This window comes from Schistocerca nitens, chromosome 10, assembly GCF_023898315.1.
Source record: "Schistocerca nitens isolate TAMUIC-IGC-003100 chromosome 10, iqSchNite1.1, whole genome shotgun sequence".
NCBI lineage: Eukaryota > Metazoa > Arthropoda > Insecta > Orthoptera > Acrididae > Schistocerca > Schistocerca nitens.
The window spans coordinates 81,699,965-81,727,757 of NC_064623.1; the positions used below are offsets into that span (position 1 = coordinate 81,699,965).

General features: G+C 44.5%; 1 non-coding gene across 1 annotated transcript; it reads left to right on the forward strand.

Moving 5' to 3' along the window:
• Positions 1 to 20,013: 20,013 nt before the first annotated feature.
• Positions 20,014 to 20,088, forward strand: Trnas-cga (transfer RNA serine (anticodon CGA)). Its single transcript has one exon. It is a non-coding gene; the product is annotated as a tRNA-Ser (tRNA).
• The last annotated feature ends 7,705 nt before the right edge of the window (positions 20,089 to 27,793 follow it).

The following is a 27,793-nucleotide window of genomic DNA, read 5'->3' on the forward strand; positions in this document are numbered from 1 at the left end:
TTTTCCAGTGGGATGGAAGGCCCAGAAGGTAAACTGATTGACTGCATTTGGAAGGATCGTTGGGATTTCTGAAGTGTTAAGGTGGAGGGCGAGTAAATCACGTCATCAGCATACTAAAGGAGGTGGACTAGTGGAAAGGTTTTGATATATCAGCAGTGTAGAGGAGATAAAGAAGAGGAAAGAGTACAGAGCCACAGGACGCTCTTCCAGTGGTATGGAAGGTATAGGAATAGGTTTTATTAACAGCGACAAGCGATAGGAGATTAGATAGTAAGGATGCAATAAGGTGGACATAGTTAACTGGAAGTGTGTATCTCTTGAGTTTGCAAAGGAGACCAGAATGCCTTGGAAGTGCGTATTTCTCGAGTTTGAAAAGGAGACTGGAATGCCGTAAATGGTCATAGGCTTTTCTAAGTCAACTGAGACAAAAATAGTGAATTTACAGGAGCTGAGTTGGTGTGGTCAGAGATGAATGAATGCAGGTGCTGGTCATCAGAGGAGAAATTAGGATGGAAGCAACACTGGTTAATGGGAAGAAGTTAGTGTGTGTTCAGGTGTTGATGGATTCATGAGAAGAGGATGGATTCGAAGATCTAGCTATACAAAAAGGTGAGACAGATGGGGTGGTAGGAAGAGGTATCAGAGAAAGTTTGTGGGGTTTGAAGAAAAGTAGGATTTTGGATGTTTTCCAATGCTGAGGATAGTAACCTTTGGAGATAATAGTGGTGTAAAGAGCTACAAGAACGATGAGAAAGGAGAGAGGGCATTCTTTGAGGTGTCGATCAGTAATGCAGTTCTGATGGAGGGAAGTGTTGCATTTTTTGTGGAGTAATTCCTTTATGGCACTTGATGTAATTAGTGTATTTCGTTCTGTTAGCAGAAGCTGGGAGGCAGGGGTGGGACCATGGTATTTGTGTAATTGTGAATGGTAGGAAAAATAAGTAATCAAAACATGAGTCTATAAGATGTCAAACAGATATAATGCAAAATGGTTAGCTTTGTTCAGGTTATCAGGAAAGGGGTGGTTATCATGTTGTTATCAATGGAGAGACGTCTACAGACGTTAAGGTAACCTCTGGCGTGCCACAGGGGAGTGTTATGGGACTATTGCTTTTCACAATATGTATAAATGACCTAGTAGATAGTGTCGGAGGTTCCATGCGGCTTTTCGCGGATGATGCTGTAGTATATAGAGAAGTTGCAGCATTAGAAAATTGTAGCGAAATGCAAGAAGATCTGCAGCGGATAGGCACTTGGTGCAGGGAGTGGCAACTGACCCTTAGCATAGATAAATGTAATGTATTGCGAATACATAGAAAGAAGGATCCTTTATTGTATGATTATATGATAGCGGAACAAACACTGGTAGCAGTTACTTCTGTAAAATATCTGGGAGTATGTGTGTGGAACGATTTGAAGTGGAATGATCACATAAAATTAATTGTTGGTAAGGCGGGTACCAGGTTGAGATTCATTGGGAGAGTCCTTAGAAAATGTAGTCCATCAACAAAGGAGGTGGCTTACAAAACACTCGTTCGACCTATACTCGAGTATTGCTCATCATTGTGGGATCCGTACCAGATCGGGTTGACGGAGGAGATAGAGAAGATCCAAAGAAGAGCGGCGCGTTTCGTCACAGGGTTATTTGGTAACCGTGATAGCGTTACAGAGATGTATAGCGAACTCAAGTGGCAGACTCTGCAAGAGAGGCGCTCTGCATCGCGGTGTAGCTTGCTTGCCAGGTATCGAGAGGGTGCGTTTCTGGATGAGGTATCGAATATATTGCTTGCCCCTACTTATACCTCCCGAGGATATCACGAATGTAAAATTAGAGAGATTCGAGCGCGCACGGAGGCTTTCAGACAGTCGTTCTTCCCGCGAACCATACGCGACTGGAACAGAAAAGGGAGGTAATGACATTGGCACGTAAAGTGCCCTCCGCCACTCACCGTTGGGTGGCTTGCGGAGTATAAATGTAGATGTAGTAGATGTAGATCATGATGTATGGGCTTATTTGCCAATGAGTTGAAGGAATGCTTTTCAGCAGTTAGAAGAGTTAATGGGGAGTGTAGCGTTGAGTTAGGTGCAAGTCTGGCGCCTGTACTGGTGTTTTTTGAATTTAATAAGTTCCTGGTATGTCTCTGTATTTTTCAGAAACCTGCAAGGAGTGTACATTTTGCGGAATGCTTAGAGGAATCATAGGACATGTGGTGGTGAGGGGGTAGTGAGTATATATGGTCTTGTTTGGTATATGGTTAGATATAGCATCTGACAATGTCTGCTGCAAGAAGGATGTGCCATCAGGGATATTGACAGGTTGCTGCAAGGAGATGGTTTCCAATCTGGGTCTTTGTGGATTCCCAATAGGCATTCCAGTTGATGCGTGAGTATTCTTGGATAGCTCTTGGATGGAGATTGGTATGGGGCACACAGGGATGAGGTTGTGTGTAGGAGACCCTGAGGATGACATTGGGGGTGGTGTTGCTTTCAGGATGGTTATGGTTTCGGATGGGAACAATACCACCTTGCAAGGAGTTGGTAAATTGATGCCAGTCCTGTAGTTCTGTGGGTGATTTACCATGAATGTTATGGTCTGTGGCAATAATACAGATGGAAAAGATACTAGCTGTGTAGTTGAGGAAGTCATAGGGAATGAGCTGATTAGGTTATATGTAGATGGTGGCACAGGTAATGATTAGGATTTGGAAAAAGAGAGTAAGGTTAAAGTGTTTGATGGGAATGTTGTATAAGGACTGTGGTCACATGAATTTTCCTATTGTGGCCAATTACAGCTGTGCCTCTGGCCAGTTGAAGAGGGTTGTCTGTGTGGTGGAGGATATACGGAGAGGTTCAGATGGTTTGTTAGAGTTAGAGGTATGTTTCATTAACGATAAATGTATTGTTGTTGTCTTAGGATAGGGTATGCATTAAAAGATATTTACTGGTGGTGGGGAGACAATGAATATTGTGGAACAATATTCGGTATTGCTCTCATGCCTTTATAAGGGATGAGACAGGTTTTTTAGGATGAGGTCAAGATGGACCTGATTTTTGGAGTAGGTAGCAGGCGTGTTGAGATGGAAGAGGGAGCAGTCAGCAAGGGAGAGTTGTTGGAAGGACAGATTGGGACATGGAGCTCAGGTTGGGTAGGTTGTAGCTTAGCTTTGGATTTTGCAGAGTATATGGGGTGGGAGTTATTTCAGATGTTGCAGGTAGGAGGGGATGCTAGAATAGGGCATTGTTTAACAAAAGGGGAATTTTTGCAGAGTGGATAGATAGTTGGGTTTTTACAATCTGCAGTAAAATGGCCATTGTAGTAAAGATATTTTTGGCACCAATAGTTCCTGAAGTACTGTTTACGCAACAGTCTCTTGAATAAGTCCACAGTTTGTGGTCTTGCAGCAGCATTCAAGCTTGCTGTGCATAGGGTCCTGGGTTCGATTCCCGGTGGGGTCACGGATTTGCCCTGCCTCGAGATGACTGGGTGTTGTTGTGTCGTCTTCATCATCTTCATTCATCCCCATTACGATCGTAGGAAGGCAATGGCAAACCACCTCTGCTAGGACCTTGCCTAGTCGATGGTGGGGGTCTCCCGCATTCTCCCCTACGCTCATCGTAGTATGAGACCTCATCATCATCATCAGGCCTAAGGATGGAATTTTGAGGGTTCGACCTTGTGGTGGTGGTGCTATATTAGGTCTCATTCTTCAAGGATAAGGCCTATGATGGTGGCAGATTGAGAGAAGACATGGATGAGTCATATGGGGTAAAGGTCATTATTGATCAGAAGGGCTTTTCAGACTTCTAAATCTGTATGCTGATTTAATTAGATGCCACTTGAGTGATCTCAAGGTCGACCTTTGTGATCACAGTGGAGAGGTGGGGGGACAGTGGGGAGTCATTGGCACTGACCACTTCGCAAATCAAATGCTCAGCATTAGACAGGGAACTGCTTGTGCTTTATGAACTGGTTACGTACATTCACAAAGACACTTAAGTTTGGAATGTCATTCTACGCTCGAACCACATGCCACTTGTTAACACTATAAAACACCTGTCAATGGAAGTCACAGACGTACAGTACTTACATGGTGCAGACAACATCACTGCCGATTATATATTGAGGGTTAATACCGTCTCCCTCCACTTCAACGATGAACAACTAGCTGCTGGCCAACAAAGTGGCATTAGTATTGCCAAACTACAATGCAGCAATGACACCAGCCTCAAAATCAAAAGATGCACCATTCCAGGCAGTGAAACGTCAGTCCTGTGTGACACCTCTTTCAACAAAATTCGACTGCTTGTATCACTAACAATGCAAAATGCAATCTTTAACCAGCTCCATACCTTTCACATCCCATCATTCACCTCACAATCCACCGAATCACTGAACATTTTGTGTGACCCAACATTAAGGGAGACTGCCACATCTGAGTACAGACATATGAATATTGTCAATGTAGCAAGGTAGGACAACATGCCCAACTACAGCTTGGTCAAATCGAGATACCCACAGTTCGCTTTCGCCCCCTCCACTTGCTCTCGTGGGTTCCCTTCTGGAGTTGGGAAATTACAAGTTTCTCCTCTCCATCTTAGACAGGCCTTCCCAGTGGATCTTAACAACACCCGTTATAGCCATTACAGCTGAAACAATAGCACATTATAGCCGTCACCACAGACCAGTGCTACCAATTTGAATCGGCATTTTTGTGGCATTTTGCAACTTGTGCGGTATTAAATGTACCTGCATCACCAATTAGCAGCCGGCCGCTGTGACCGTGCGGTTCTAGGAGCTTCAGTCTGGAACCGCGCTGCTGCTACAGTCACAGGTTCGAATCCTGCATCGGGCATGGATATGTGTGATGTCCTTAGGTTAGTTAGGTTTAAGTAGTTGTAAGTCTAGGGAACTTGCGTAACTTCGCCTGTGAGGGCCGGAAGGTATTACTACGTCCGGCCGCCGTTTGGTGGTGACATTTGCTTCTCGTGTCGCAGCTCGTTCTGAGCATTTCGATTTTCTTCTCGCAATGCGATCGTTGTGCGGCACGATACTGGGGGGGTAGGCCACGTCGAGGCTGTCACCATCTACCCATCTATCTAGGGAACTGATGACCTCAGATGGTAAGTCCCATAGTGCTTAGAGCTATTTGAACCATTTGAACCAACTACCACCAACAGAGCAACGGTCTTGTCGAAAGGTGGCACACGACCCTTTAGGCCAGTATTAAGTGCCACAACAGATCTTGGATGGAGGCTATGCCCTGGGTCCTTCTTTGAGGGCACATGGCCTAAAAATACGACATGCAAGCATTGTTGACCAATATCTTATACGGTGAATGTCTGCTGCTCACGGCAGATTCCGTTCTACCAACACAAAACGACGAATATCCAATCCCACCAGCACTTGTATAATGTGATAAAGAACATATGCGATGCTCCAATGTACCATCACCCAAACCTCATAAGCCATGGCGTTTTGCTGGGGCGCCAGCGTATTTGCAAGTACCTCTCCTTCGCCCTCTTATCTTTGCTTGTGGCGTGTACTGAGTCTTGGCTGCCTTATCTTTTCTGGTAGAGATAACTGGAGGCCCTCGTCAAAGACAGAGACAGTTGGCGTTTGATGTTACCTGAGGCCGGAGTGCGCTTGTGGTTGAGGGGAAACCGACCACGTGTATGGGGCAGCTTGGTGGAGAGCCTTTACTGTAGCCTGTGAGGTGGCTTGTTGCTGCCTTGGGTTGCATGCTGCTATTTCCGGACACGGCTGTCTACGTTCGTCCGCTGCCTTATTCCAAACTGCTGTACCCGACGCAAGCCATATCAGACGACCAGCGAAAAGTTAAGTGAATTTGTCCGTAATATGTGACTGCAGATTTGTCAGCATTGCTGTAGTGTTTTAAAATATATCGAACATTTTTCATTTGGCTTTTGCCGTAGTAAATTTCCTGTGGTGTGAATGCATTCTGTAGATCCACTGTTGGGTGTATTGCTGAAACGTTGGGAGTATAAGTTCTGGAGATGTTCAGAGTGATATGCTACGTAATAAGCCTTGTATGTAGTATTCATTTATTTAGTGAGGTGTGTAATTCTTCTTTTACCACCAAATGTGTATGCTTCACTGTATTGCCACAATTAATCCAAGATTCAGTATTTTTCATTGACAATAGATGCACTTATCTGTTAAAACTGATTTTGTGCCTTCATCTGTACAGTGTATTTCTGTTTGGAAGTTGACTAGCTGTGTCTGCATGGTCATCATCTCAGAGGAGAAATGTTTATAAAAGTTAATCGAAACATAAAGTACTTGATCTTAAGAAAGGCAGTGTGCTGTTTTTATTAGTGAATCTTTATTTAATATCTTTTGGTGGTTGTTTATATTGTCCCTGCGGACCTGTTCTGTGCGCTTGTTAAATGTTACAGCTGGCTGTCTGGTGTTTTGGAGTAGGCGCTACTTTTCCACCTGTGAAACCCTGGACAGTGGGAGGTGACTCCGAGTAGAAGCTCGAGAACTGAGTCTTGTACGAACTGCCGGCTTCCGCCCTCCGCCTTGGCGTCTCCAATTTAAGATTTTGTTTTGCCTTCGAACGGCCTGGCGTCACTCTTCGCCAATTAATTCTGGTGCTTACGTTTTCCTGGGTGTTTATTATATTTATTAAACTTGTCTGAAGAGCAACTTACAATTGTGAATTAATTTACGCCGTCAGGCGCATAATTGTTAGTGGTTTTAAGATTTTCTTATTTATGACACAGACTTTGTTTCATAAAAAGGACATTGGTAGCAGATTCACTAAAATTTTTGTCTTACCATTCTTATTACCTAAAGTAATCAGGATTAAGATATTGTTGTTTTAAAGGACTATGCTTATATGCTTGTTAAATAAAACGAGTGATAACAAAAGGGGTCCAGTCCTTCCTATTTGTTTCCCTATTCCCTAGTAGAAGACCGTTTCACCACACACTGCAAAATGGCTCTGAGCACAATGGGACTTAACATCTGAGGTCATCAGTCTCCTCACACACCGCACCTCGAGTATTTGCATACAAACCTCTTCCAGACTCCAAATATATTATCTTAGACGATGATACAGTGCAACCTGCACTTCAACCACCTTATTCAGGCCCATAGAGTCATGAAACGAAATGTACGCACATTGACATTTCTGTCAATGACAAAGTTACTACTGTCACTGTCAACCGACTGAAACCATGTGGGTACTTCAACAAGGCAACACTCCAGACAATTCCAGTAGCACCTGGTGCCACTCACCTCTGATTTTCATGCTGATAGCCACACACAGTGCAACACCATCTCTCACCATCCAGCTGAATGTCGTCTGAATAGTTGCTGAGGGGAATACGAGAATAGGGAGGGCGTGCATAAAATATTATATATAATGGAAACTGATTAAAAATTGCTGTTTAAATAATTAAAAAAGAAATTTTGGAAGAATAATGGAAAGTAATTGGAAAGTACTCTTATTCTGAGTGAACTTTAGCTGGCATTAATAACAACAGACCTTCAATATTCAATACATTATTGGATTAACATTCGTAAATTTACGTACATCCTTTTCTAGTTACCGCTATTGCGCAAAGATATTGGTATGACAATACTGACTGCGGATTACCCCTCCTCTGCTCACGAAAATTCTTCTTGTTAGCCGGCCGGAGTTGCCGAGAGGTTCTAGGCACTACAGCCTGGAGCAGCGGGACCGCTACGGTCGCAGGTTCGAATCCTGCATCATGCATGGATGTGTGTGATGTCCTTAGGTTAGTTAGGTTCAAGTAGTTCTAAGTTCTAGGGGATTGATGACCTCAAAAGTTAAGTCCCATAGTGCTCAATGCTGGTCACTTTCTACATTTTCATCTACATGTACATCTACACCTATGCACTGCGGACCATCATGATGTGCATGGCGGAGAGAATGTCGCTTTGGACCCAGTTATTAGGGCTGCTTCCTGTTCCATTCACATATGGAGAGGGAAAAGAATGATCGTTTGAATTACTCTGTGCTTTCTGTAATTATTCTAATCTTGTCCTCACAATCCCTATGTGAGGGATGTGTAGGGGGTTGTAGTATGTTCCTTGGGTCATCATTTAAAGCTTGTTCTTTAAACTTTGTTAGTAGACTTTCTCAGGTAGTTTACGTCTTTCTTCAAGAGTCTGCCAGCTCAGTTTCCTCAGCCAGCGCCATCTAGGAATAACGCCCCTACCCTCCATGCATGATGTCACCAGTATGGGTCATACTACCTCCATAGGAAGCCCTCTCACTTTCGAACTCCCTTGAAGCAAACAAATGCCTCATCACACATAAAGTCTCTCAAGGAAACAGCACAGAGGGTTTGTAAATATCAGTTTTATAATACGTATCACTTTATAAATTTGGTAATATAGCTATTTCATCCCTTCCTGTACAGGTGGGAGATTTAAATTTCATTAGAAGATTTCGCCAGAACGAAAACCCGCCTGATTAGCGCTCCAAATCTCGAATCATAATTGTGTTACATAGTCGCCTCCACCAGCCAGCGGCACGTCTTTGATAACAAATTTGTAGACTAACTGATTCACCGGATCATGAAACTTCCTGTGCATGTTGAGTAATTTTTTCCTGCAGTCAGATTACACTCCGCGGGCAACCGTTACAGACGCTTCATGACGTCTCTGGAGGCTTCCCACATGCTAGATAGTCGCTTCCTTCGATACCAAAGTGGCTGGCAACCGTATTCAACTAGCTGAAGACACTCAACACTAGTTGCGTTTTGTCTATCGGTTGCCTTGTCATGCTAGTGGAATTAAGTGACTTAGAGATCTGGAGTACTGTTCCTGAACTAATCAACCTGAGACCTGTCAGTTGGATGTTTCTCTGTCTTTTCCATCCCAACGACGCCTCCGCCACTGGGTCCGTCTGAACAGCTGCCGCGTCATGGCTGTACCGTTCCCGGCCGACACTGCACCGCTCGTCCTGTTGGTCAGCTGTCAATGATTCTAGACTCGCAAAAGTTGTCCTATCCTCCCCAGAAGGTCAGGGTGCTGAAATGTCGCTGGTATTGATACTAGGATGTTGTACAATTTGCTACTCCTCATCCCTACTGTAAACCGAATCGTTCTCATATGTGTTTTCGAAATAGCCAAGAAAGGCTGACACAGTCTGCAATAACAAGATACCTGACAACTGGCCGTCCCAAGTCTGCAGTCCTAGGTTTACCTCAGAACACAGCGCCATAGAAGCATCCTTATTGTCTCCCACCAAATTAGAGGGCAGATGCTTCAAGAGCTCAAATGGGAATCCCTGGAGGTAATTCGATGTTCATTTCAAGGAATACTAGTGAAAACAAACAATTGAAGCTAACTGCAGAACGATTAAACTGCTGCCTCCATACATTTTCTGTATGGATCACGAAGTTGAGATATGAGAAATTAGTACAAAAATTCAGACGTAAAGAGAGTCTACATCTACATCTACGTGTATACTCCGCTAGCCACCAAGCGTTGTGTGGCGGAGGGCACAATTCGCGCCAAAGTCATGTTTCCCACCTTCTGTTCCACTCGCGGATCGCGCGATGGAAAAACGACTGTCTGAACGCCTCAGTACGAGCTCTTATTTCCCTTATCTTTGAATGGTGATCATTGCGCGATATAAAAGTTGGTGGTAATAATATATGCTCTACATCCTCGGTGAAGATCGGATTTCGAAATTTAGTGAGCAGCCCCTTCCGTTTAGTGCGCCGTCTATCTGCAAGTGTAGTACACTTCAAACTTTCTATGAGATTTGTAACGCTCTCGCGATGGCTAAATGTACCAGTCACGAATCCCACCGCTCTTCTTTGGACCTTCTCAAGCTCTTGAATCAGACCCAACTGGTAAGGATTTCATACAAACGAACAATACTACAAGACTGGATGAATTAACGTATTTTAACCAATTTCATATCCTCCCTCGTTCTCTTTGCGAGTGGAATAGGAAATGAAATGACCTCCCACCACACACCATACGATGGCTTGCAGTTTGATACATTGTTCTTTGCTGTAACACCTTGGAGCAGTGTATAACTACAGCAGTGTACGCAGCCATACATTTCCTTTTTCTGCCGTGACTTCGAGGTCTGCGTCAGGTGTTAAAACCACATTAACATGATTCGATCCACTGCCTCTCGCAGAAAGGTGGACATCACATGGGGTCTGCTCCCACGACACATATAATCGTTGAAATAAAAGAATAAGACACTGGAAGAGTTTGTGGCATAGTGGAGTGTCCGAAGTTGATGACTATAATTAATCTCATGTTCCACAGTGGCGGGACATTCCATTTTGAAGAGACCAAGAACATTGATATTGCAGCAGTGTATGCGATAATTGTTAAGGTGCTAGCCTTCACCAAGACTCTCTCCATCTCAAACAACTGGTCTCTGTCAATCATTATGTGATAATCAACAGCGTACCAGTGGTCAGTTGCGGTGAAAAACACAACCATCCATAAGAGACGATGTACTGTAATAAGTCCGTCAACTCATCATCGGATCAGGTTTTGCAATTTTAACAGTTTTTCCGCAATTTCACCACCAGCCAATGACACTGCAGGATGCTTCACAATCTCTGTATCATCGCACCTTGCGAGTACCGTATATCAGATTGAAAATGTAGATGGACGACTGTGCTGTACATTCATTCATGGTTAATACTCGAACATATAGACCAAACTATATCAGACAGCATCTTATACCGATCAAGTTAGGATATCTACATATATCTAGCATTACGGTCATAGTCCTGAATTTAAGATTCTGACTGCCCATTTTTCCCCTATGTGGATGGGAGCCACAGAGTATTCTCTCACTCAGAGGTTAAAGCAGTAGATTGAACGATCTGTCCATAACTGCTGTTCAGCAGAGACTGTTCCGCACCAGTCTTACTTACGATACCAATCCAAGTGCTGTGATGAAATAATAGACAGTTAAGAAGAAACGTGTGCTTTCTGCATGGTGGAGCGCCAGACGGTCATAGTTTGAAGTATATTATGAAAACCAACTGTTCTATCAATTCTGTAGTATTGTTGTAGTGTCTGGGGTCAGAACCACGTAGCTGTTGGGAAGAGAGAAATGATCGTAAAACATAAGGCTACGCAGTTCTGCAGTTAAAGACGCTACAACGTTAAAGCCATAATGTTAAAGCCATGTGGTCGCCGAAATATTAGTCGTGCAGAGTGCAACGCAGACCAGGACAGGTATGCCCAACATCTGACATCCATCCGGCCACCAAGATTTCTGCTGCATTCACTACCTTGCCAAACTTTAGGATGATAAAATTACTTCCTTCTACACCACGCAAAAATATCAATTCTCTGTGATGCATGTGCAATATAGCTTTCTGGATGAGTACAGCGCCCACTGTTCACATCCGATGATGGTTCAGAAATTATGGTATGCTCACATCAGTTATACTGTATAAAATTACCGTTTGCAACGGAAAATGCACCTTATGGGGAAACAGACAAATGCATAGCAGTCACGTTTCACACGTGAAATTACATACCAAGATTCACTAACTCCGTTAACAGGACAACTGTCAATGTATACACAGGTTTTTCAGTACCTCACAAGCCACTGTCAGTGATTCAGAATTAAACTAGCTATCAAACCGACGACTCATGTAAAGGAAATGGAGTACTTCGCATGCATCTTCACTTAAAGGAGGGTGCGAAATACGTTTTCCGTCGGTTTGGTTGACACGAGGCGTCGCACATGCGTTGGAAGTCTCCTGTTGGCTGTGGTGTGGAGATGTTTGCTGTTAACGATTGCAGGTAGACAGCGCTCTATCTCACATCCAGATCAAATTTCTATAAAACCATCAAATTCAGCGTGTATTCCTACCACCTCAGTAGAGATACTGCAGAATGTATTATTTTCCTTTTTTTTTTAATTTTGCAGAATCTGTTCTGTAAGGTAGTTGTTACCAGCAATACATGGTAGTAATTGGTAGACAGTACAGAGAGTACATTGTAAATATTGTTTGAGTTTAAAACGCTGGGGCAGTATTGTCACAGCGTGAAACACACGACGTATGTCGCTGTCTAATGCACCCCCAATGCTGGTAACACAATAGTCTTTATCTAAGGAGAATGTAAAAGTTGTTCATAATCACATGTCGGGGAAGTTTGTAGACATCAGTAAGGTGGTTGGCTACAGACAACTTTTTGGTCGCACCTATTCTTATGATCTGACATACATCAGTTTGTTACTCTACATTTGTAGGTCATCGACGTCAAACTGTCTATTCCAGGAGTATATCATTGTCCATCATGTGTTTGTGTATTTGGGTAAGTGCGTGAGCGAGTGTGTGTACTTGTGTTCTACAGTGTAGAACTGAATTTATTCAAAGTTTGCAGCACGATTTAAAGGGCTATCTAAACTGTTCTCACAAAACTCTAAGCACATTGTAATACGCTTCTTATGGACGCTGCTTTCGATATATAATGAATATGATAATCATCATCATCACCAGAGGCCCCCAAAACCAAATACATCGCGCGGCCGAGGCAGCGAAGAATGCGCCCTGCGAGCCAACGCCGTGAACCGCGATAGGTGCGATAATAGACAACGTCGCCAGGAGCAAAAGCAGGAGTCTGCCGCTGCACAGGAACCTGATGTGGCGGATGCAGCAAAGACATCAAGGTGCGATGAGAACGACCATGGAGCAATTCAGCCAGCGAGCGACCATCGCGGGGCTGAGAGCGATACGAAGACAAAAAGAGCAACAAAGCGTCCTCCCGAGAATGCGACTCTTTCAATTTCAACATCTGTGACTTGAAAGTCCGGACCAATCGTTCCGCGGCACCGTTTGACTGAGGCGAAAACGGCGCGGATGTCAGATGTTGAATACCATTGGCCTTGCAGAATGACTGAAATTCAGCGGACATGAATTGTGGGCCATTGTCGGAAACAATAGTCTGCGGAAGACCTTCAATGCAAAAGATAGCAGACAAGGCTTGGATTGTGGCAGAAGACGTCGTGGAAGACATCCGGACAACAAAAGGAAAATTACTGAAAGCATCGACCACAACCAACCATCGAGCATTCCAGAATGGACCAGCAAAATCGATGTGCAAGCGTTGCCAAGGGGAAGTGGCTTTCGGCCATGCAAAGAATTTTCGCGGCGGCGCGGATTGTTGTTCGGCACACGCCACGCAAGAAGAGCACATATTCGTAATCGCAGCATCGATTCCGAACCAAGTACAGTGCTGACGAGCAAGTTGTTTCGTGCGCACTATACCCCAATGTCCTTGGTGAAGAAGCCGTAAGACAGAGGACTGTAACGAACGTGGGACCACGACTCTGGACTGATCATTATCCGAACGCAACAACAAAACACTACGTCGTACAAAAAGACTCTCCTTGTGAGCAAAAAATCGGCGAACCAACGGGTCCTCGATCCGTGACTTTGACAAGGGCCATTGCGTAGCAACAAAACGCAAAACAGTAGCAAGGACAGGGTCAGCAGCTGTGGCTGCAGCTACACGACGAAAATCATTCGGAAACGATTCAACCACGTCATCAGTTTCCGCATCAATGAACCTGCAAGCAAGTTCGGAAAAATCGAATGCTTTATCCGCAGCAACAGGCAAACGGGACAACGCAGCAGCGTCGCCGTGCTTAGCAGTGGACCGATACAAGATATCGCAGCGATGGGCGACCTCATAACGCAATGTGTGGGGAACATTGCGCGCTCTGAAAAATCTCGGTTGCGCGTTTACTTTCAGTTCCAAATGTGCTTCATAGGTCTGAGCGCAACCAAGGCCCGGTGCAAAAATGTCTGCAAATTCGTCACATAGACCAGAAACACTGTCTGAAGGCACAGACTCGTTCACTGATAGGACCTGATTTACTATAGACATGTTAAACAACTGAAATAAATCTAACCCAAACAAGTTCACTGCAGTAGAAGAACGAATTACGTAAAATGACACAAGTTTTGGTTGTCCCTTGTATGTTGCAAGAAGAGAGCACTGTCCTAACACAGGGATAACTTGTCCGGAATAACTATGTAACTGAACACGTGCAGCACGCAACGGAGGTTGGCCCAGTTGTTTGTACGTGTCGTGATTGAGTAGCGAAACTGCTGCTCCGGTATCGAGCTGGAACGGTATCACTTGTCCGGCAAAGTCCAAATCTACAAAAAGTTTATTGTCCTGCTGACGACAAGAGCGACTGTTTTGTGCAACTTGAACAGACACTGGAACAGAATCCCGCGCGACGTGACGGGACTTCCGTCGACGTCGACGCACACTTGTTGTGGGACGAACACAGTCACTGTTAGCGAGAGGAACACTGGACGGGGTGGAATTAACTACATGAATGTCCATGGGCGAAGGTCCACGAGCCTGATTGTCATTGGTTCGATTCCGGCGCGAAGCAAAGGGCCTGGAATGGTTGTGATTGTCTGATCTGAGCTTTTTCTGGCAAACACTTTGAACATGTCCTTTCTTGTTACAGAAAAAGCAAATAGCCTGGCGTGACGGGCAATTCTCACGCGAATGTCTAGTTGCACACCGCGGGCATGATTTTAGTGCATTTGCTTGCTTGCGCGGGACACGTGGCTGCGCGGACGTGCGCGAGGGCAGGTTAGCGTTCCGTGCAGCGGGCCCGGCGGGCCGGATAGTGTGACACATGGCTGGCGAAGTTGCAAATGATTCCTGAGCAAAGTCAAGTGTGTCTTGCCTATCCAATATGTCTATCACTTGTTGAAGGGAGGGATTGACGAGTTTCAAAATCTGTTCCCGTATGCGAACATCAGAAACGTTCTGTGCTATTGCATCACGCACCATAGTATCTGAATAAGGGAGTCCACAGTCACAATCAAATGCACACTCCCTAGTAAGTCCTTGCAAAGTTGCAACCCTCTCCCTATTAGTCTGACCGGCCGTACGTTTTGTACGAAAGAACGTATACCTTTTTGCAACGACATTGACTGTTTCCTTGAAATAGGCATCTAATGCAGACAAAATTTCTTCGTATGACAGAGTTGCTACGTCGCGTCGGGGAAACAATTTCACTATCACACGGTAGGTGGACACACCTACACACGAAAGCAAAAACGGCTGCCGCTCATTACCTTGAATTCTGTAGGCGGCGAGATGAAATCCAAATTGTCGGGACCATTCAGTCCACGTTTCTTGGGTTGAATCAAAATTACGGAAGGACGGTGCAACTGCGTTTTGTGGCTGCGGTAGCGATGAAGCGGCGGCGGCCGCATCGTTTTGCAGCGCACGTTGACCCTGGACGAGCTGTCCCAGGGCATCCAAGAACGCCTGCGTCTGCTGATTCTGCAAGCGATAAAATTCGGACAGTACATCTGGAGAATGTGGCGAAGCCATGACACAAGCAAATTAATACAATACGAACGCTAAAGTCCCTTTTGAGACTCGTCGCCAATGTAGTGGACTGACAAGGCAGCCAGTCCACAGAGACGGGTAGCCGAAAGGGCACACGTACACACACGCCGACTGGCGCGAAGTCTGGAACAGGATTCGTAATGAATGTGATAAAGAAAAGGACGTAGCTACTAGAACACTTAACTTTTATATCGTCCTTTGGTATACAGCATTCTTGATGATACAAGTGAGACTATCTTGAGATACATGCAATGGTACAAATGGCGCCTTGCTAGGTCGTAGCCATTAACTTAGCTGAATGCTATTCTAACTGTCTCTCGGCAAATGAGAGAAAGGCTTCGTCAGTGTAGTCGCTAGCAACGTCGTCGTACAACTGGGGCGAGTGCTAGTACGTCTCTCGAGACCTGCCTTGTGGTGGCGCTCGGTCTGCGATCCTGACAGTGGCGACACGCGGGTCCGACATGTACTAATGGACCGCGGCCGATTTAAGCTACCACCTAGCAAGTGTGGTGTCTGGCGGTGGCACCACAGCTGGCATATCCAACGTTGCTGATTTTCAGGGGCTTGCCGATATTGTGGGTGAATGTTAGCTCGCCATAGGTGGTACCTTGCAAAACTCTTGGCAACCTCTTAAGTAACATGTTAAGCAATAGGCGGTTTAAAGTACGTCAAGGAGAAGAGAAAAGCAGATGGCACGTACTCAATAACAGATTACCTCAGGGCTTTGTTCTTGCTCCAGTGTTATTCAACCTCTACACAGCTGACCTGCCGAATTTGGCCTGCCGAAAATTTCAATATGCAGATGACCTGGCAATTTCATGTCAGAGTGAAGACCTTTCTGAATGTGAAGAACGCCTAACGAAAAGCCTTACTAAACTTTATGAGTATTTTGAGACATGGCGACTGAGAGCGAGGTAAGCTTATTCCACCTCTCTAATCGCCTTTCATCAGCAAAAATCAGTCCACAGGTCGGCCCTCTTGGCACAGTCAGGTACAACGAAAGCCCAAAATACCTGGGAGTCACTCTGGACAGAACTTTAACATACAAAAACACCTTTCCAACTAGGCCAAGAAGATACAAACACGAGTGAACCTTGTGAGAAAGCTGGCAGGCAGTACATGGGGAGCAACCACTTCAGTCCTCTGAGGAGCATCCCTTGCACTGGTATACTCTGCAGCAGAATACTGCGCACCAGTTTGGCTCCGAAGCGCTCACGTAGTGAAAGTAGACGTCCAACTGAACTCAGTTATGAGAGTAATTAGTGGCACAGTCCAGTATGCACCTACTTGCTGGTTAACAGTGCTTTCAAACATCTGTCCACCAGACCTCCGTCGAAAGGCTGCTCTTTACAACCTCTGTCAGCAAGTTTCTGAAAACAACTCGATCCCTCTTCATGACGATTTGCTATCACTTCCCAGGAAACGCCTCAAATCTAGAACACCAGCATATGGTATGGGAGTCCAAATGATATCCATAGGATTCGACCGGGACGCAGAGTGGAAACGTGAGTGGCAAGCTACAAGAGCCCGAAACCACGAACTTGTAGACAATCCAACAGTTCCAGTTCCAGGCTTCCACCAACCAAGGGAGGTGTGAGTGCAGTTAAACAGATATTAGACTGAAGAGGGTATGTGCAAATACAACATGCACAAGTGGGGCTTTTCAAGTGACAGTGTGTGTGACTGGTGACACCCAAACAATGAGCCACATTCTGAATGACTGTCCAATCAGACGCTTCTCTGGTGGCATTGAGAAGCTCCATCAAGCATCCCACGAGGCACTCTGCTGGATCCAGTCCACAACATCCGAGTGTAGTCTGAGCCTTTTTAAAACTTGGGTACTATATATAATATCACATGTTCATTTTTATATATATTTCTTTGTTTTGCTAAATGTGTATTACTACAATTGATGCATAGGATAATAATAATAATAATAATAATAATAATAATAATAATAGGTGTTATCTCCTAGCTACTAGAGATCTGTTAGACATAGCGTTACAAGCTTCTTGCTGGTATAAATAAAAGTAAATAAACTATGCCACATGAAAAAGTCATTTTGCTTTAATGATACTTCAGGAAATGCCCTTTAAAAATGCACTTCATTGTGTTGCAGAAAGTGTGCACCTTAGCCGCAGTTGCCATTCTGGGTGCTGCAACAGCTGAAAACGATGCTGGCGCTTCTGCCGACGCCAAGAAGACTGAGAAAAGGGGCGTTCATGGTGGCTTCGGGACTGCAGGGTGAGTGTGTGTGTTCAATCGAAACAACACTGAACTCCAGACAGTGTCACAATCTGCACATGGACATTCCTTCCGTAACCTGGACTGTTCTATTCTAAGCTCCCATTCTACTACTTTTTTCTTTTTACTTTCTATTGAGACTGCTGCATTTGTTTTGGTCTATACGCTATCAAAAGTATACGGATACCCATAGCTTTATTTCTAAAAAACAGTTTGAGGGTACTCCGACATTGGATATAACGCAGCGAAAATTACTTATAACTGAAGCATGGGATACCATCCGTCTGCTTTTTGCCATGACGTTCATTCATTCATTCATTTATTTATTGGTCCATTTGCTTCACTACATACTTAAACAGCACATTGAATATAGGACAAGTCAAAATTGCGAAAGGAGCAGAAACACACACACACACACACACACACACACACACACAGAGAGAGAGAGAGAGAGAGAGAGACAAAATTAATTACAGATAACAATCATATATTACAAGTGACAAGTGACAATTTGAATTTAACCATTATTACATAATCATTGTTTACAAGGCTATTTTTTGTAATTTAAAAGTTCTTTTACAGAGTAAAAACATTTTACCACTAGAAATGACTTAAGATTGTGTTTAAAAAAATTTTATGTTGCTGCGATTTTAAATCACTGGGTAGGCTGTTATATAGCTGAACTGTTATCTGTGATACACTTTTTTGGTACAGTGCTGTTCTACACTGTGACATGTGGATATTATTTGTATTTCTTGTGTTGTGACTGTGTATATGCTTATTTTGTTGAAGATGTTTAAAAGATACTCATTTGCGAACAGGATACACTCATACATGTAAAGGCTCGGTAGGCTCATTATTTTCATCTGGATGAAATGTGGTCTACATGTTTCCAGTTTTTTTAGGTTGCAGATAGCCCTGATTGCTCTTTTATGCATCCTAAAGATCTTTATGCTGGTGGCTGAATTTCCCCAGAAGATTAGCCCATATCGAAGTAGTGCATGGAAGTATGCATAATACGCCTGAATAACTGTTCACTTGCTTGCACTTTTATTCAACACACGCAGATCATAACAAGCTTTTGAAAGTTTTTTCTCAAGTTCTTTTATATGACAGTCCCATTTTAAATTATCTTGTACCCATAGGCCTAGACCCTTATCGTCAGTAACCGAGTTCAGAAACGTATTTTCAAGGTGTGGTACTGTAACAAAGTTTTGCACATGTGGAGAAGAGTGGAAATTCGTAAAGACAGTTTTTTCTTTATTTATTATTGTTTTATTTTTTTGAAACTAGCTAGTAATTTGGGAAATTACAGTATCTATTGCTTCCAATGAGATTTTGTCAGCAGCTGTTATTAATATGCTGGTGTCATCAGCAATTAAGATTAGTTTTCCCAATTTATTAAAGTCATTTATATCATCAATATAAAGGAGGAACAGTAGAGGTCCTAGGACAGAACCTTGTGGCACTCTGTACTTTATTGTTGATTTACTGGAGACATGTGTTGTTGTGATAATATTTCCATGTACTGAAATGTCATCATGCCTTAAAACCACCACTTGCTGCCTGTTTTCTAGGTAAGATCTTATCCACTGATTTGGGGTTCCTCGGACACCTTTTTGATCTAATTTGTGAATGAGGAAGTCATGGTCAATTATGTCGAAAGCTTTTGAAAGATCCAGAAAGATAGTCATCAACATGTCGAACTACAAAAAAAATGGTATCGGCCGCAGCTTCGAAATGCTTGAAACAGTCAGTGACATCGCTTTTCCCACCAAAAACTGGACTGATATCGTTCGCATTATAATTACCAAAATAAAAAATTTACGTCCGTGAAATAAATCTTTGGCACTCTTCCAAGTTCTGAACATCGTAAAAAAATTACTTTGTCGACGAAAAAGTTTAGGGGTACGCATCCCCCGGCGTTCCCCCAGAAAAAAAGCACTGCGGCTACCCCTGCGTAATGTGGAATTGGGTAATGACAGTACAGTAGGTGGGCCCGCCTGTTACAGGAGTTGCTCAAATGGTTCAAATGACTCTGAGCACAATGGGACATAACATCGGAGGTCATCAGTCCCCTAGACTTAGAACTACTTTAACCTGACTAAGCTAAGGACCAGAATGAGATTTCCACTCTGCAGCGGAGTGTGCGCTGATATGAAACTTCCTGGCAGATTAAAACTGTGTGCCGGACCGAGACTCGAACTCGGGACCTTTGCCTTTCGCAAGCAAGTGCTCTACCGACTGAACTACCCAAGCACGACTCACGCCCCGTCCTCAAGCTTTACTCCTGCCACAACGTCGTCTCCTACCTTCCAAACTTTACAGAAGCTCTCTTGCGAACCTTGCAGAACTAGCACAAAGCTGTGAGGACGGGGCGTGAGTCGTGCTTGGGTAGCTCAGTCGGTAGAGCACTTGCCCGCGAAAGGCAAAGGTCCCGAGTTCGAGTCTCGGCCCGGCACACAGTTTTAATCTGCCAGGAAGTTTTAACCTAAGGACATCACACACATCCATCCCCGAGGCAGGATTCGAACCTACGACCGTAGTAGCCGCGTGGTTCTGGTCTGAAGCGCCTAGAACCGCTTGGTCACATCGGCCGGCCATAGGAGTTGAGGAGCATTGTTTAGTCAGTGGAGAAGCGGTAACAGCAGTATGCGTCGGTCAGGAGAGCTCGGTCAAATCGAACGTACATTAGTCATTTGACGTAACCTGAGTTGGTTGGTTGGGTTGTTTGGGGAAGGAGACCAGACAGCGAGGTCACCGGTCTCATCGGATTAAGGAAGGACGGGGAAGGAAGTCGGCCGTGCCCTTTCAGAGGAACCATCCCGGCACTGGCCTGGAGCGATTTAGGGAAATCACGGAAAACCTAAATCAGGATGGCCGGACGCGGGATTGAACCGTCGTCCTTCCGAATGCGAGTCCAGTGTCTAACCACTGCGCCACCGTAACCTGAGTGATAAATCCATTGCAACCCTTCTAGAGCTGCCCAAGTCGACTGTTGGTGACGTGATTTGTGAAGTGGAAAATTGAAGGAACAGCCACAACCACAACTAAACCAACATCAGGTAGACCTCGTGAACTGACGGACAGACACTGACGAGAGTGGGGGAGGGTGGTTGTAAAACAAATCGCGTGAGACTAGCGTAAGGAATCACTCGTTAGCTCCAAAGTGCTATCAGCAGTCCAGCTAGGACAGTGACTGTGTGTAGGGAGTTAAAAAGAATGGGGTGCAGTGGTCGAGCAACTCCTCATGAGCCACAAATTTATGTAGTCAGTGCTAAGCGGCACTTGAACTGGTTTAATGAACGACACCACTGCACAGTGGATGACTGGAAACGAGTATTTTGGAGTGATGTGTGGTGTCACCGCCAGACACCACACTTGCTAGGTGGTAGCTTAAATCGGCCGCGGTCCATTAGTACATGTCGGACCCGCGTGTCGCCACTGTCAGTGATCAGACCGAGTGCCACCACACGGCAGGTCTCGAGAGACGTACTAGCACTCGCCCCAGTTGTACGACGACTTTGCTAGCGACTACACCGACGAAGCCTTTCTCTCATTTGCCGAGAGATAGTTAGAATAGCCTTCAGCTAAGTCCATGGCTACGACCTAGCAAGGCGCCATTAACCATTTCAAGATAGAGTCTCACTTGTATCATCAAGAATGCTGTATACAAATGATGGAATAAAGTTAAGTATTCTAGCAGCTACGTACTTTTCTTTATAGCATTCATTACGTCTCCTGTTTCGGACCTAAACTAGCCTGCGTGAGTTGACGCGTGCCCTTTCGGCTTCCTCGCCTTGTGTCTCGACTGTCTTGTCTAGACACAACATGATGAATCACGCGATACCCTGCGGCAATGGCATGGAGGCGCTCGGATTTGGCCAATGCCTGGAGAACTTCACCTACCGTCATGGATAGCGCCAGTAGTGAAGGACAGGCGAGGTGGTGTACAGTATGGAGGCGTTTTTCGAGGTCAGGATGGTGTCACCTCATTTCGCTTAAGGGAACGCTAAATGCGGAAGGATACAAACACATTTGGTAGCATTATGTACTGCAAACTTCACAGGGGCGGTTCAGAAAAGATGAGTGTTCTGTATCACCATGACAATGTATCCTGTCATAAAACAGTATACGGGGTGGTCCACTGATACTGACCGAGCCAAATATCTCACGAAATAAGCATCAAACGAAAAAACTACAAAGAACGAAACTCGTATAGCTTGAAAGGGGAAACCAGATGGCGCTATGGTTGGCCCTCTGGATGGTGCTGCCATAGGTCAAACGTATATCAACTGCGGTTTTTTTAAAAATAGGAACCCCCATTTTTTATTACACATTTGCGTAGTACGTAAAGAAATATGAATGTTTTAGTTGGACCACTTTTTTCGCTTTGTGATAGATGGCGCTCTAATAGTCACAAACGTATAAGTAAGTGCTACCACGTAACATTACGTCAGTGCGGACGGTATTTGCTTCGTGATACATTACCCGTGTTAAAATGGACCGTTTACCGACTGCGGTAAAGGTCGATATCGTGTTGATGTATGGCTATTGTGATCAAAATGCCCAACGGGCGTGTGCTGTGTATGCTGCTCGGTATCCTGGACGACATCATCCAAGTGTCCGGACCGTTCGCCGGATAGTTACGTTATTTAAGGAAACAGGAAGTGTTCAGCCACACGTGAAACGTCAACCACGACCTGCAACAAATGATGATGCCCAAGTAGGTGTTTTAGCTGCTGTCGCGGCTAATCCGCACATCAGTAGCAGACAAATTGCGCGAGTATCGGGATTCTCAAAAGCGTCGGTGTTGAGAATGCTGCATCAACATCGATTGCACCCGTACCGCATTGCATGGCGACGACTTTGAACGTCGTGTACAATTCTGCCACTGGGCACAAGAGACGATGACAGATTTTTTGCACGCGTTCTATTTAGCGACGAAGCGTCATTCACCAACAGCGGTAACGTAAACCAGCATAATTCGCACTATTGGGCAATGGAAAATCCACGATGGCTGCGACAAGTGGAACATCAGCGACCTTGGCGGGTTAATGTATGGTGCGGCATTATGGGAGAAAGGATAATGGGCCCCCATTTTATCGATGGCTATCTAAATAGTACAATGTATGCTGATTTCCTACGCAATGCTCTACCGATGTTACTACAAGATATTTCACTGCATGACAGAATGGCGATGTACTCCCAACATGATGGATGTGCGCCACATAGCTCGCGTGCGGTTGAAGCGGTATTGAATAGCATATTTCATGACAGGTGGATTGGTCGTCGAAGCACCATACCATGGCTCGCACGTTCACCGGATCTGACGTAGCCGGATTTCCTTCTGTGGGGAAAGTTGAAGGATATTTGCCATCGTGATCCACCGACAACGCCTAACAACATGCGTCAGCGTATTGTCAATGCATGTGCGAACATTACGGAAGGCGAACTACTCGCTGTTGAGAGGAATGTCGTTACACGTATTGCCAAATGCATTGAGGTTGACGGACCTCATTTTGAGCATTTATTGCATTAATGTGGTATTTACAGGTAATCACGCTGCAACGGCATGCGTTCTCACAAATGATAAGTTCGCAAAGGTACATGTAACACATTGGAACAACCGAAATAAAATGTTCAAACATACCTACGTGCTGTATTTTAATTTAAAAACCTACCTCTTACCAACTGTTCGTCTGAAATTGTGTGCCATATGTTTGTGGCTATTACAGCGCCATCTATCACAAAGCGAAAAAAGTGGTCCAACTAAAACATTCATATTTCTTTACGTACTACACGAATACGTAATAAAAAAAATGGGAGTTTCTATTTTAAAAAAACGCAGTTGATATCCGGTTCACCTATGGCAGCGCCATCTAGCGGGCCAACCATAGCGCCATCTGGTTTCCCCTTTCAAGCTAGACAGGTTTCGTTCTTTGTAGTTTTTTCGTTTGACGCTTATTTCGTGAGATATTTGGCCCGGTCACGATCAGTGGACCACCCTGTATATGAAGCGATGGTTTATGGACAGCAACATTCTTGAAATGGACAGCCCTGGCCAGTGTTCCGACCTGAACCCAATGGTACACACCTCTGGGATCGCTTAGAACGTCGACTTCGGTCCAGATCTCAGCGTACAGCAGCGACTCTGGTTTTTGGTTCCAGTTCTTTAGAAAGAACAGACCACCATCCCTCCACAGACATTCAGACAACTCAAGTACAGCTGAATCCGTCATAAATGTGAAGGATGGACGCACCACATATCCACTAATGGGTGTTAGGATATTTTTGATACACTCGGTTAAACGTTTTTGCTTAAAAAATATTGATGTGCAAAATATAAGTAATCATCAAATTAAAGGAAGGATAGCAGTCAGTCGCAAAATCTTAATTTATTGCAGAGCTAGATTTCGTCTATAACATAGTCATCATGTAAGCGTCATATAATTCCCAACGCATGGAACATAAAATATGACAAAATGACACTAGTCTTCACGTGGAAGACAAGGTCTCAGTTTTGTGTCTAGCATGTAAAGGCTAGTGCCATTTTCTCATATGTTATCCTCTGACACCTTAGGACCTATATGACATGATGACTCTAGATCTGCAATAAATTACAGATTTTGCGACTGACTTCTGTCCGTCCATCAGAGTGAATATTCTACAATCGCTGCGCTTACAGGCATCCGATAGATTCCAACTTACAATTGAGCACTGAGATCCATAAATGCTCAAAGCAAATATGCTAAGTTTTAAGAAGAACAGGTCTTTGTAAAAATCAAATTTGTAGGCGAACTACCAGTCTCCTGGGGTTGACTTATTTTCTAAAACCAAGTCTCAATATCCTGTATTTCCAATTAACAAATCTTGTACCCATTTTATATTACGAAATTTTAGTTAATATTTAGGATTATTATTATTAATGTTAATCCACAAACTTTTCATATACAGGATAGTGACAGCAGTGTCTTTTTGACTGTTGTGTAGTTTGTAATTAATGTGAAACCAGAACCAGAACATAAAGAACAGATACTAACTCTACCACTCACACAATTACTACCTATCCCAACACTTGATGGTCCTCGTTATCATCATTATCATTAAGCAGAAATGGCTTGAGGTTCAGATAAAACTGTTTGTTCACTATAGACATGAAATCTAGTAGTTTTGTTAAGTCACGTGTTTAACGTTTGGCCTAGTCGTTTTGTTAAGTATTCGTGTTTCAAGGTTGATATTTGCCCGCCACGTAAGCATGTGTTACAGGCTCTTTGTTATTCCTAATGTCTGTAAACGATTTAGGAGACAATCTGAGCAGCCCTATTAAATTGCTTGCAGATGATGTCGTCATCAAAGACCAAAAACAATTGCAACACTATTTAGAGACGATATCTGTGTGGTGCGTAAAGTGACTACGCCTAAACAACAAAAAACATGAGATCATCCACATTAGCACTAAAAGATATGCATTAAATTTCGGTTACACGATAAATCACATAAATTTGTTTGCTGTCAATTCAACTGAATACACAGTGATTACAGTCGCGAAAAACTTAAATTGGAACGATCACGTGGAAATGTTGTGGGGAAGACGAGCGAAAGACTACCTTTTCTTGGTTGGTTGGTTGGTTGGTTTGGGGAAGACCAGACAGCTTGGTCATCGGTCTCATCGGATTAGGGAAGGATGGGGAAGGAAGTCGGCCGTGCCCTTTCAGAGGAACCATCCCGGCATTTGCCTGGAGTGATTTAGGGAAATCACGGAAAACCTAAATCAGGATGGCCGGACGCGGGATTGAACCGTCGTCCTTCCGTACCTTTTCTTGAAAAACGCTTAGAAGGTGCAATAAATTTACTACACCTGCGCTACGCTTATCCGCGCCCTTCTTCTAGAGTATTGCTGTGCGTTGTGATATTCCTACCAGATAGCACTGACAGAGGATGACGGAAAAGTTCGAAGGAAGGCAGCCCGTTTTTTATCATCGCGGAGTAGGAGAGAGACCGTCACTGATGAGCGATTTTGGGTGGCGATCATTAAAACAACGGAGTTTTTCGTTGCGGCGAGATCTTTTCGCGAAATTCCAGTCGCCAACTTTATACTCCGAATGCGAAAATATTTTGACTGCTACCCACATAGGGATATACTAGAAGTGACATGTGATTACATTTTCACACAATTTGGGTGCATAGATCCTGAAAAAACGGTACCCAGAACAACCACCTCTGGCCGTAATAACCGCCTTGATACGCCTGGGCATTGAGTCAAATAGAGCTTGGATGGCGTGTAGCAGGTACAGCTGCCCATGCAGCTTCAACACGATACCACAGTTCATCAAGAGTAGTGACTGGCGTATTGTGACGAGCCAGTTGCTAGGCCACCATTGACCAGACGTTTTCAGTTGGTGAGAGATCTGGAGAATGTGCTGGCCAGGACAGCAGTCGAACATTTTCTGTATCCAGAAAGGCCCGTACAGGACCTGCAACATGCGGCCGTGCATTATCCTACTGAAATGTAGGGTTTCGCAGGGATCGAATGAAGGGTAGAGCCACGGGTCGTAAAACATCTGAAATATAACGTCCACTGTTCAAAGTGCCGTCAGTGCGAACAAGAGGTGACCGAGACGTGCAACCATTGGCACCCCATACCACCACGCCGGGTGATACGCCAGTATGGCGATGACGAATACACGCTTCCAATGTGCGTTCATCGCGATGTCGCCAAACACGGATGCGACCATCATGATGCTGTAAACATAATCTGGATTCATCCGAAAAAATGACGTTTTGCCATTCGTGCACCGAGGTTTGTCATTGAGTACACCATCGCAGGCGCTCCTGTCTGTGATGCAGCTCAAGGGTAAACGCAGCGGTGGTCTCCGAGCTGATAGTCCATTCTGCTGCAAACGTCGTCGAACTGTTCGTGCAGATGATTGTTGTCTTGCAAACGTCCCCATCTGTTGACTCAGGGATCGAGACGTGGCTGCGCGATCTGTTACAGCCATGCGGATAAGATGCCTGTCATCTCGACTGCTAGTGATACGAGGCCGTTGGGATCCAGCACGGCGTTCCGTATTACCCTCCTGAACCCACCGATTCCATATTCTGCTAACAGTCATTGGATATCGACCAACGCGAGCAGCAATGTCGCGATACGATAAACCGCAATCGCGATAGGACATAATCCTACGTTTATCAAAGTCGGAAACGTGATGGTACGCATTTCTCCTCCTTACACGAGGCATCACAACAAAGTTTCATCAGGCAACGCCGGTCAACTGGAGTTTGTGTATGAAAAATCGGTTGGAAACTTTGCTCATGTGAGCACGTTGTTGGTGTCGCCACCGGCGCCAACCTCGTGTGAATGCTCTGAAAAGCTAATCATTTGCATACCACAGCATCTTCTTCCTGTCCGTTAAATTTCGCGTCTGTAGCACGTCACCTGCGTGGTGTAGCAATTTTAATGGCCAGTAGTGTAAGAGAAACCAGTGCTCACTCAAAAAGACTCAGGTTTTCGTTTTTCCCACGTGCATTTCGAGAGCGGAGTGGCACAGAAATTGTCTCAAATTGTTTTGATGAACTCCTCTCAAAGAATTTAAGTGTGAATTGCAGGGTAGTCATGCATATGTATAATCGAATTGGGGAGAAAGGAATTTATGGCACAATTTCATAAGATATATACTTATGCGATCGAAGGATGGAGGGAAGTTTCGGGGTTAAAAATCGCAGAAGCAGACCACGGGTTAATGGTAATCGTAACCAAATGGACGTAGGCTGCAGTTGCTATTCAGATATGAAGAGGCTTCCACGGGACAGACTAGCATGGTGAGACTGCATCAACCCACAACAAAAACGCACAGGGGGGTGGACAGAAGCATGGAAACACCAAAAACACAGCACTTTGCCATGCCCAGTACGGTGTATGAAACCCTTTGGCATTCAAAACAGTTTCCATTCGTTTCGACATGGGTAAATACAGGTCCTGCATGGGTTTCAGCCGAATCTTATACCACTCTCCATGCAAAACAGTGGCAAGTTCAGATGGAGGTCGGTAACGGTGACGCACGTTTCTCTCCAAAGTAGAAAAAAAATGTGCAAATGTGTGTGAAATGTTATGAGACTTAACTGCTAAGGTCATCAGTCCCTAAGTACACACTACTTAACCTATAT